At 49.5% G+C, this 10,000-nt stretch overlaps 1 protein-coding gene across 1 annotated transcript in view; it reads left to right on the top strand.

The window, feature by feature from the left end:
* The window catches only part of LOC144955731 (vacuolar protein sorting-associated protein 16 homolog), a 43,807-nt gene that overhangs the window by 10,312 nt on the left and 23,495 nt on the right, over window positions 1-10,000 (top strand). The gene's annotated exons all lie outside the window — the stretch shown is intronic.

A 10,000-nucleotide genomic window follows, 5' to 3' on the forward strand; every position in this document is an offset into this window, starting at 1 on the left:
GCAACATCATCATCAACATCAACATCACCCAGCCGCTCACTCACTCTACCTCAAGGTAGCAACATCATCATCAACATCATCATCACCCAGCCGCTCACTCACTCTACCTCAAGGTAGCAACATCATCATCAACATCATCATCATCACCCAGCCGCTCACTCACTCTACCTCAAGGTAGCAACATCATCACCACCATCATCATCACCCAGCCGCTCACTCACTCTACCTCAAGGTAGCAACATCATCATCAACATCATCATCATCAACATCATCACCCAGCCGCTCACTCACTCTACCTCAAGGTAGCAACATCATCATCAACATCATCACCACCATCATCATCACCCAGCCGCTCACTCACTCTACCTCAAGGTAGCAACATCATCATCAACATCATCATCACCATCAACATCATCACCATCATCATCACCCAGCCGCTCACTCACTCTACCTCAAGGTAGCAACATCATCACCATCATCATCATCACTATCAACATCAACATCATCATCACCCAGCCGCTCACTCACTCTACCTCAAGGTAGCAACATCATCACCATCAACATCATCATCACCCAGCCGCTCACACGCTCTACCTCAAGGTAGCAACATCATCATCAACATCAACATCATCATCACTATCAACATCATCACCATCATCATCACTATCAACATCATCATCACCCAGCCGCTCACTCGCTCTACCTCAAGGTAGCAACATCATCATCAACATCAACATCATCACCATCAACATCATCACCATCATCATCACCCAGCCGCTCACTCACTCTACCTCAAGGTAGCAACATCATCACCATCATCATCATCACTATCAACATCAACATCATCATCACCCAGCCGCTCACTCACTCTACCTCAAGGTAGCAACATCATCACCAACATCATCATCACCATCACCCAGCCGCTCACTCACTCTACCTCAAGGTAGCAACATCATCACCACCATCATCATCACCATCACCCAGCCGCTCACTCACTCTACCTCAAGGTAGCAACATCATCACCATCATCATCATCACTATCATCATCACCCAGCCGCTCACTCACTCTACCTCAAGGTAGCAACATCATCATCAACATCATCATCATCACCCAGCCGCTCACTCACTCTACCTCAAGGTAGCAACATCATCATCAACATCATCATCACCCAGCCGCTCACTCACTCTACCTCAAGGTAGGAACATCATCACCATCAACATCAACATCATCATCACCCAGCCGCTCACTCACTCTACCTCAAGGTAGCAACATCATCATCAACATCATCATCATCACCCAGCCGCTCACTCACTCTACCTCAAGGTAGCAACATCATCATCAACATCAACATCATCATCACCCAGCCGCTCACTCACTCTACCTCAAGGTAGCAACATCATCACCATCATCAACATCATCATCATCACCCAGCCGCTCACTCACTCTACCTAAAGGTAGCAACATCATCATAAACATCAACATCATCATCACCCAGCCGCTCACTCACTCTACCTCAAGGTAGCAACATCATCATCAACATCAACATCATCATCACCCAGCCGCTCACTCACTCTACCTCAAGGTAGCAACATCATCATCAACATCATCATCACCCAGCCGCTCACTCACTCTACCTCAAGGTAGCAACATCATCACCATCATCATCATCACCATCATCATCACCCAGCCGCTCACTCACTCTACCTCAAGGTAGCAACATCATCATCAACATCATCATCATCACTATCATCATCACCCAGCCGCTCACTCACTCTACCTCAAGGTAGCAACATCATCATCAACATCATCATCATCACCCAGCCGCTCACTCACTCTATCTCAAGGTAGCAACATCATCATCAACATCAACATCATCATCACCCAGCCGCTCACTCACTCTACCTCAAGGTAGCAACATCATCATCAACATCATCATCACCCAGCCGCTCACTCACTCTACCTCAAGGTAGCAACATCATCACCAACATCAACATCATCACCATCACCCAGCCGCTCACTCACTCTACCTCAAGGTAGCAACATCATCATCAACATCACCATCATCACCCAGCCGCTCACTCGCTCTACCTCAAGGTAGCAACATCATCACCAACATCAACATCATCATCATCACCCAGCCGCTCACTCACTCTACCTCAAGGTAGCAACATCATCATCAACATCATCATCATCACCCAGCCGCTCACTCACTCTTCCTCAAGGTAGCAACATCATCATCATCAACATCATCATCACCCAGCCGCTCACTCACTCTACCTCAAGTTAGCAACATCATCACCATCACTACCATCACCATCACTACCATCACCAACATCATCATCACCCAGCCGCTCACTCACTCTACCTCAAGGTAGCAACATCATCATCATCATCATCACCCAGCCGCTCACTCACTCTACCTCAAGGTAGCAACATCATCATCATCATCAACACCATCAACATCATCATCACCCAGCCGCTCACTCACTCTACCTCAAGGTAGCAACATCATCAACATCATCACCATCATCATCACCCAGCCGCTCACTCACTCTACCTCAAGGTAGCAACATCATCATCAACATCATCATCACCCAGCCGCTCACTCACTCTACCTCAAGGTAGCAACATCATCATCATCAACATCATCATCATCATCATCATCACCCAGCCGCTCACTCACTCTACCTCAAGGTAGCAACATCATCATCATCATCAACACCATCAACATCATCATCACCCAGCCGCTCACTCACTCTACCTCAAGGTAGCAACATCATCACCATCAACATCATCATCACCCAGCCGCTCACTCACTCTACCTCAAGGTAGCAACATCATCATCAACATCATCATCACCCAGCCGCTCACTCACTCTACCTCAAGGTAGCAACACCATCACCATCAACATCATCATCACCCAGCCGCTCACTCACTCTACCTCAAGGTAGCAACATCATCATCACCCAGCCGCTCACTCACTCTACCTCAAGGTAGCAACATCATCATCAACATCATCATCATCACCCAGCCGCTCACTCACTCTACCTCAAGGTAGCAACATCATCATCAACATCATCATCACCCAGCCGCTCACTCACTCTACCTCAAGGTAGGAACATCATCACCATCAACATCAACATCATCATCACCCAGCCGCTCACTCACTCTACCTCAAGGTAGCAACATCATCATCAACATCAACATCATCATCACCCAGCCGCTCACTCACTCTACCTCAAGGTAGGAACATCATCACCATCAACATCAACATCATCATCACCCAGCCGCTCACTCACTCTACCTCAAGGTAGCAACATCATCATCAACATCAACATCATCATCACCCAGCCGCTCACTCACTCTACCTCAAGGTAGCAACATCATCATCAACATCAACATCATCATCACCCAGCCGCTCACTCACTCTACCTCAAGGTAGCAACATCATCACCATCATCAACATCATCATCATCACCCAGCCGCTCACTCACTCTACCTAAAGGTAGCAACATCATCATAAACATCAACATCATCATCACCCAGCCGCTCACTCACTCTACCTCAAGGTAGCAACATCATCATCAACATCAACATCATCATCACCCAGCCGCTCACTCACTCTACCTCAAGGTAGCAACATCATCATCAACATCATCATCACCCAGCCGCTCACTCACTCTACCTCAAGGTAGGAACATCATCACCATCAACATCATCATCACCCAGCCGCTCACTCACTCTACCTCAAGGTAGCAACATCATCATCAACATCAACATCATCATCACCCAGCCGCTCACTCACTCTACCTCAAGGTAGCAACATCATCATCAACATCAACATCATCATCACCCAGCCGCTCACTCACTCTACCTCAAGGTAGCAACATCATCATCAACATCATCATCACCCAGCCGCTCACTCACTCTACCTCAAGGTAGGAACATCATCACCATCAACATCATCATCACCCAGCCGCTCACTCACTCTACCTCAAGGTAGCAACATCATCATCAACATCAACATCATCATCACCCAGCCGCTCACTCACTCTACCTCAAGGTAGCAACATCATCATCACCATCAACATCATCATCACCCAGCCGCTCACTCACTCTACCTCAAGGTAGCAACATCATCACCAACATCAACATCATCACCATCACCCAGCCGCTCACTCACTCTACCTCAAGGTAGCAACATCATCATCATCAACATCATCATCACCCAGCCGCTCACTCACTCTACCTCAAGGTAGCAACATCATCACCATCACTACCATCACCATCACTATCATCACCAACATCATCATCACCCAGCCGCTCACTCACTCTACCTCAAGGTAGCAACATCATCATCATCATCAACACCATCAACATCATCATCACCCAGCCGCTCACTCACTCTACCTCAAGGTAGCAACATCATCACCATCAACATCATCACCATCATCATCACCCAGCCGCTCACTCACTCTACCTCAAGGTAGCAACATCATCACCATCAACATCATCATCACCCAGCCACTCACTCACTCTACCTCAAGGTAGCAACATCATCACCATCAACATCATCATCACCCAGCCGCTCACTCACTCTACCTCAAGGTAGCAACATCATCATCAACATCATCATCACCCAGCCGCTCACTCACTCTACCTCAAGGTAGCAACATCATCACCATCAACATCATCATCACCCAGCCGCTCACTCACTCTACCTCAAGGTAGCAACATCATCATCAACATCATCATCACCCAGCCGCTCACTCACTCTACCTCAAGGTAGCAACATCATCACCATCAACATCATCATCACCCAGCCGCTCACTCGCTCTACCTCAAGGTAGCAACATCATCATCAACATCATCATCACCCAGCCGCTCACTCGCTCTACCTCAAGGTAGCAACATCATCATCAACATCATCATCACCCAGCCGCTCACTCACTCTACCTCAAGGTAGCAACATCATCACCATCAACATCATCATCACCCAGCCGCTCACTCACTCTACCTCAAGGTAGCAACATCATCACCATCACTACCATCACCAACATCATCATCAACATCATCATCACCATCAACATCAACACCATCAACATCATCACCATCACTACCATCATCAACATCATCATCAACATCATCATCACCATCATCATCACCCAGCCGCTCACTCACTCTACCTCAAGGTAGCAACATCATCACCATCACTACCATCACCAACATCATCATCAACATCATCATCACCATCAACATCAACACCATCAACATCATCACCATCACTACCATCATCAACATCATCATCAACATCATCATCACCATCATCACCCAGCCGCTCACTCGCTGTACCTCAAGGTAGCAACATCATCATCAACATCATCATCAACATCATCATCAACATCATCATCAACATCATCATCAACATCACCACCATCATCATCAACATCATCATCACCATCATCACCACCATCAGCATCACCATCATCACCAACATCAACACCACCATCACCACCATCATCACCACCACCATTACCACCACCATCAACATCACCACCATCACCAACATCACCACCATCACCAACATCACCACCATCACCACCATCACCACCATCACCACCATCACCAACATCACCACCATCACCACCATCATCACCACCATCACCACCATCACCACCATCACCACCACCATCACCACCATCACCAACATCACCACCATCACCACCATCACCAACATCACCAACATCACCACCATCACCAACATCACCACCATCACCAACATCACCACCATCACCAACATCACCACCATCACCACCATCACCAACATCACCAACATCACCACCATCACCAACATCACCACCATCACCAACATCACCACCATCACCACCATCACCACCATCACCACCACCATCACCACCATCACCAACATCACCACCATCACCACCATCACCACCATCACCAACATCACCAACATCACCACCATCACCACCATCACCACCATCACCACCACCATCACCACCATCACCAACATCACCACCATCACCACCATCACCAACATCACCAACATCACCATCACCATCATCACCATCACCAACATCACCAACATCACCATCACCATCATCACCATCATCACCATCATCACCACCATCATCACCATCACCACCATCATCACCGTCATCACCATCATCACCATCACCACCATCACGGTTGTGGTGGTGATTGTGATGATTGTGGTGAGTGTGGTGGTGAGTGTAGTGGTGAGTGTGGTGGTGAGTGTAGTGGTGAGTGTGGTGGTGAGTGTGGTGGTTGTTGTTGTGGTGAGTGTGGTGGTGAGTGTGGTGGTGGTGAGTGTGGTGGTGATTGTGGTGGTGAGTGTGGTGGTGAGTGTGGTGGTTGTTGTTGTGGTGAGTGTGGTGGTGAGTGTGGTGGTGGTGAGTGTGGTGGTGATTGTGGTGGTTGTTGTTGTGGTGAGTGTGGTGGTGAGTGTGGTGGTGGTGAGTGTGGTGGTGATTGTGGTGGTTGTTGTTGTGGTGAGTGTGGTGGTGAGTGTGGTGGTGGTGATTGTGGTGGTGAGTGTGGTGGTGAGTGTGGTGGTGGTGAGTGTGGTGGTGGTGATTGTGGTGGTGATTGTGGTGGTGAGTGTGGTGGTGATTGTGGTGGTGAGTGTGGTGGTGGTGAGTGTGGTGGTGAGTGTGGTGGTGAGTGTGGTGGTGAGTGTGGTGGTGAGTGTGGTGGTGAGTGTGGTGGTGAGTGTGGTGGTGAGTGTGGTGGTGAGTGTGGTGGTGAGTGTGGTGGTCGTGAGTGTGGTGGTGAGTGTGGTGGTGAGTGTGGTGGTGAGTGTGGTGGTGAGTGTGGTGGTGAGTGTGGTGGTGAGTGTGGTGGTGATTGTGGTGGTGATTGTGGTGGTGAGTGTGGTGGTGATGGTGGTGGTGATTGTGGTGGTGAGTGTGGTGGTGAGTGTGGTGGTGGTGAGTGTGGTGGTGAGTGTGGTGGTGAGTGTGGTGGTGAGTGTGGTGGTGGTGATTGTGGTGGTGAGTGTGGTCGTGAGTGTGGTGGTGAGTGTGGTGAGTGTGGTGAGTGTGGTGGTGAGTGTGGTGGTGAGTGTGGTGGTGAGTGTGGTGGTGATTGTGGTGGTGAGTGTGGTGGTGAGTGTGGTGGTGAGTGTGGTGAGTGTGGTGAGTGTGGTGGTGATGGTGGTGGTGAGTGTGGTGGTGAGTGTGGTGGTGAGTGTGGTCGTGAGTGTGGTGGTGAGTGTGGTGAGTGTGGTGAGTGTGGTGGTGAGTGTGGTGGTGAGTGTGGTGGTGAGTGTGGTGAGTGTGGTGGTGAGTGTGGTGAGTGTGGTGGTGAGTGTGGTGGTGAGTGTGGTGGTGAGTGTGGTGGTGATTGTGGTGGTGAGTGTGGTGGTGATGGTGGTGGTGATTGTGGTGGTGAGTGTGGTGGTGAGTGTGGTGGTGATGATTGTGGTGGTGAGTGTGGTGGTGGTGAGTGTGGTGGTGAGTGTGGTGGTGAGTGTGGTGGTGAGTGTGGTGGTGGTGATTGTGGTGGTGAGTGTGGTCGTGAGTGTGGTGGTGAGTGTGGTGAGTGTGGTGAGTGTGGTGGTGAGTGTGGTGAGTGTGGTGGTGAGTGTGGTGAGTGTGGTCGTGAGTGTGGTGGTGAGTGTGGTGAGTGTGGTGGTGAGTGTGGTGTGAGTGTGGTGGTGAGTGTGGTGGTGAGTGTGGTGGTGAGTGTGGTGGTGATGGTGGTGGTGATTGTGGTGGTGAGTGTGGTGGTGATGATTGTGGTGGTGAGTGTGGTGGTGGTGAGTGTGGTGGTGAGTGTGGTGGTGAGTGTGGTGGTGAGTGTGGTGGTGGTGATTGTGGTGGTGAGTGTGGTGGTGAGTGTGGTGAGTGTGGTGAGTGTGGTGGTGAGTGTGGTGGTGAGTGTGGTCGTGAGTGTGGTGGTGAGTGTGGTGGTGAGTGTGGTGGTGAGTGTGGTGGTGAGTGTGGTGGTGGTGATTGTGGTGGTGAGTGTGGTGGTGAGTGTGGTGGTGAGTGTGGTGGTGAGTGTGGTGGTGAGTGTGGTGGTGAGTGTGGTGGTGAGTGTGGTGGTGATGGTGGTGGTGATTGTGGTGGTGAGTGTGGTGGTGAGTGTGGTGGTGAGTGTGGTGATTGTGGTGGTGAGTGTGGTGGTGGTAAGTGTGGTGGTGAGTGTGGTGGTGGTGATTGTGGTGGTGAGTGTGGTCGTGAGTGTGGTGGTGAGTGTGGTGATTGTGGTGGTGAGTGTGGTGGTGATTGTGGTGGTGATTGTGGTGGTGAGTGTGGTGGTGAGTGTGGTGGTGAGTGTGGTCGTGAGTGTGGTGAGTGTGGTGAGTGTGGTGGTGAGTGTGGTGGTGTGTGGTGGTGAGTGTGGTGGTGAGTGTGGTGAGTGTGGTGGTGAGTGTGGTGAGTGTGGTGGTGAGTGTGATGATTGTGTTTTTTGTTGTGGTGGTTGTTGTTGTGGTTGTGATTGTTGTAGTGTTGGTTGTTTTTGTTGTGGTGGTTGTTGTTGTGGTGGTTGTGGTGGTTGTTGTGATTGTTGTTGTGATTGTTGTTGTGGTTGTGGTTGTTGTTGTTGTTGCTAGTGCTGCAGGCAGCTGCAGCTGGACACGCTGAAGGATCTGTTTGAGTGGTGGTGGTTGTGATTGTTGTTGTGGTGGTTGTGTTTTTTGTTGTGGTGGTTGTGATTGTTGTTGTGATTGTTGTAGTTGTTGTTGTGGTTGTTCCTAGTGCTGCAGGCAGCTGCAGCTGGAGATGCTGAAGGATCTGTTTGAGTGGTGGTGGTTGTGATTGTTGTTGTGGTGGTTGTGATTGTTGTTGTGGTGGTTGTGATTGTTGTGGTTGTGGTTGTTGCTAGTGCTGCAGGCAGCTGCAGCTGGACACGCTGAAGGATCTGCTTGAGCAGTGGTGGTTGTTGTGATTGTTGTTGTGATTGTTGTTGTTGTTGTGGTTGTTGTTGTTGTTGTGATTGTTGTTGTGATTGTTGTTGTGATTGTTGTTGTTGTTGTGGTTGTTGTTGTTGTTGTGATTGTTGTTGTGGTTGTTGTGATTGTTGTGATTGTTGTGATTGTTGTTGTGATAGTTGTTGTGGTTGTTGTTGTGGTTGTTGCTAGTGCTGCAGGCAGCTGCAGCTGGAGACGCTGAGGGATCTGCTTGAGCAGTGGTGGTTGTGGTTGTTGTTGTTGTGATTGTTGTTGTGGTGGTTGTGGTTGTTGTTGTTGTGGTTGTGGTTGTGGTTGTTGTTGCTAGTGCTGCAGGCAGCTGCAGCTGGAGACGCTGAGGGATCTGCTTGAGCAGTGGTGGTTGTGATTGTTGTTGTGATTGTTGTGGTTGTGGTTGTTGTTGTGGTGGTTGTGATTGTTGTTGTGATAGTTGTTGTGGTTGTTGTTGTTGTTGCTAGTGCTGCAGGCAGCTGCAGCTGGACACGCTGAGGGATCTGCTTGAGCAGTGGTGGTTGTGATTGTTGTTGTGATTGTTGTGGTTGTGGTTGTTGTTGTGGTGGTTGTGATTGTTGTTGTGATAGTTGTTGTGGTTGTTGTTGTTGTTGCTAGTGCTGCAGGCAGCTGCAGCTGGACACGCTGAGGGATCTGCTTGAGCAGTGGTGGTTGTGATTGTTGTTGTGATTGTTGTTGTGATTGTTGTTGTGGTTGTGGTTGTTGTGATTGTTGTTGTTGTTGTTGCTAGTGCTGCAGGCAGCTGCAGCTGGAGACGCTGAGGGATCTGCTTGAGCAGTGGTGGTTGTGGTTGTTGTTGTGGTTGTTGTTGTGATTGTTGTTGTTGTGGTTGTTGTTGTGGTGGTTGTTGCTAGTGCTGCAGGCAGCTGCAGCTGGAGACGCGGAGGGATCTGCTTGAGCAGTGGTGGTTGTGATTGTTGTTGTGATTGTTGTTGTGATTGTTGTTGTGGTTGTGATTGTTGTTGTGGTTGTGGTTGTTGTGGTTGTTGTAGTGCTGCAGGCAGCTGCAGCTGGAGACGCTGAGGGATCTG

This window comes from Lampetra fluviatilis, unplaced genomic scaffold (genome assembly GCF_964198595.1).
Source record: "Lampetra fluviatilis unplaced genomic scaffold, kcLamFluv1.1 SCAFFOLD_400, whole genome shotgun sequence".
In the NCBI taxonomy this organism is placed as follows: Eukaryota; Metazoa; Chordata; class Hyperoartia; order Petromyzontiformes; family Petromyzontidae; genus Lampetra; species Lampetra fluviatilis.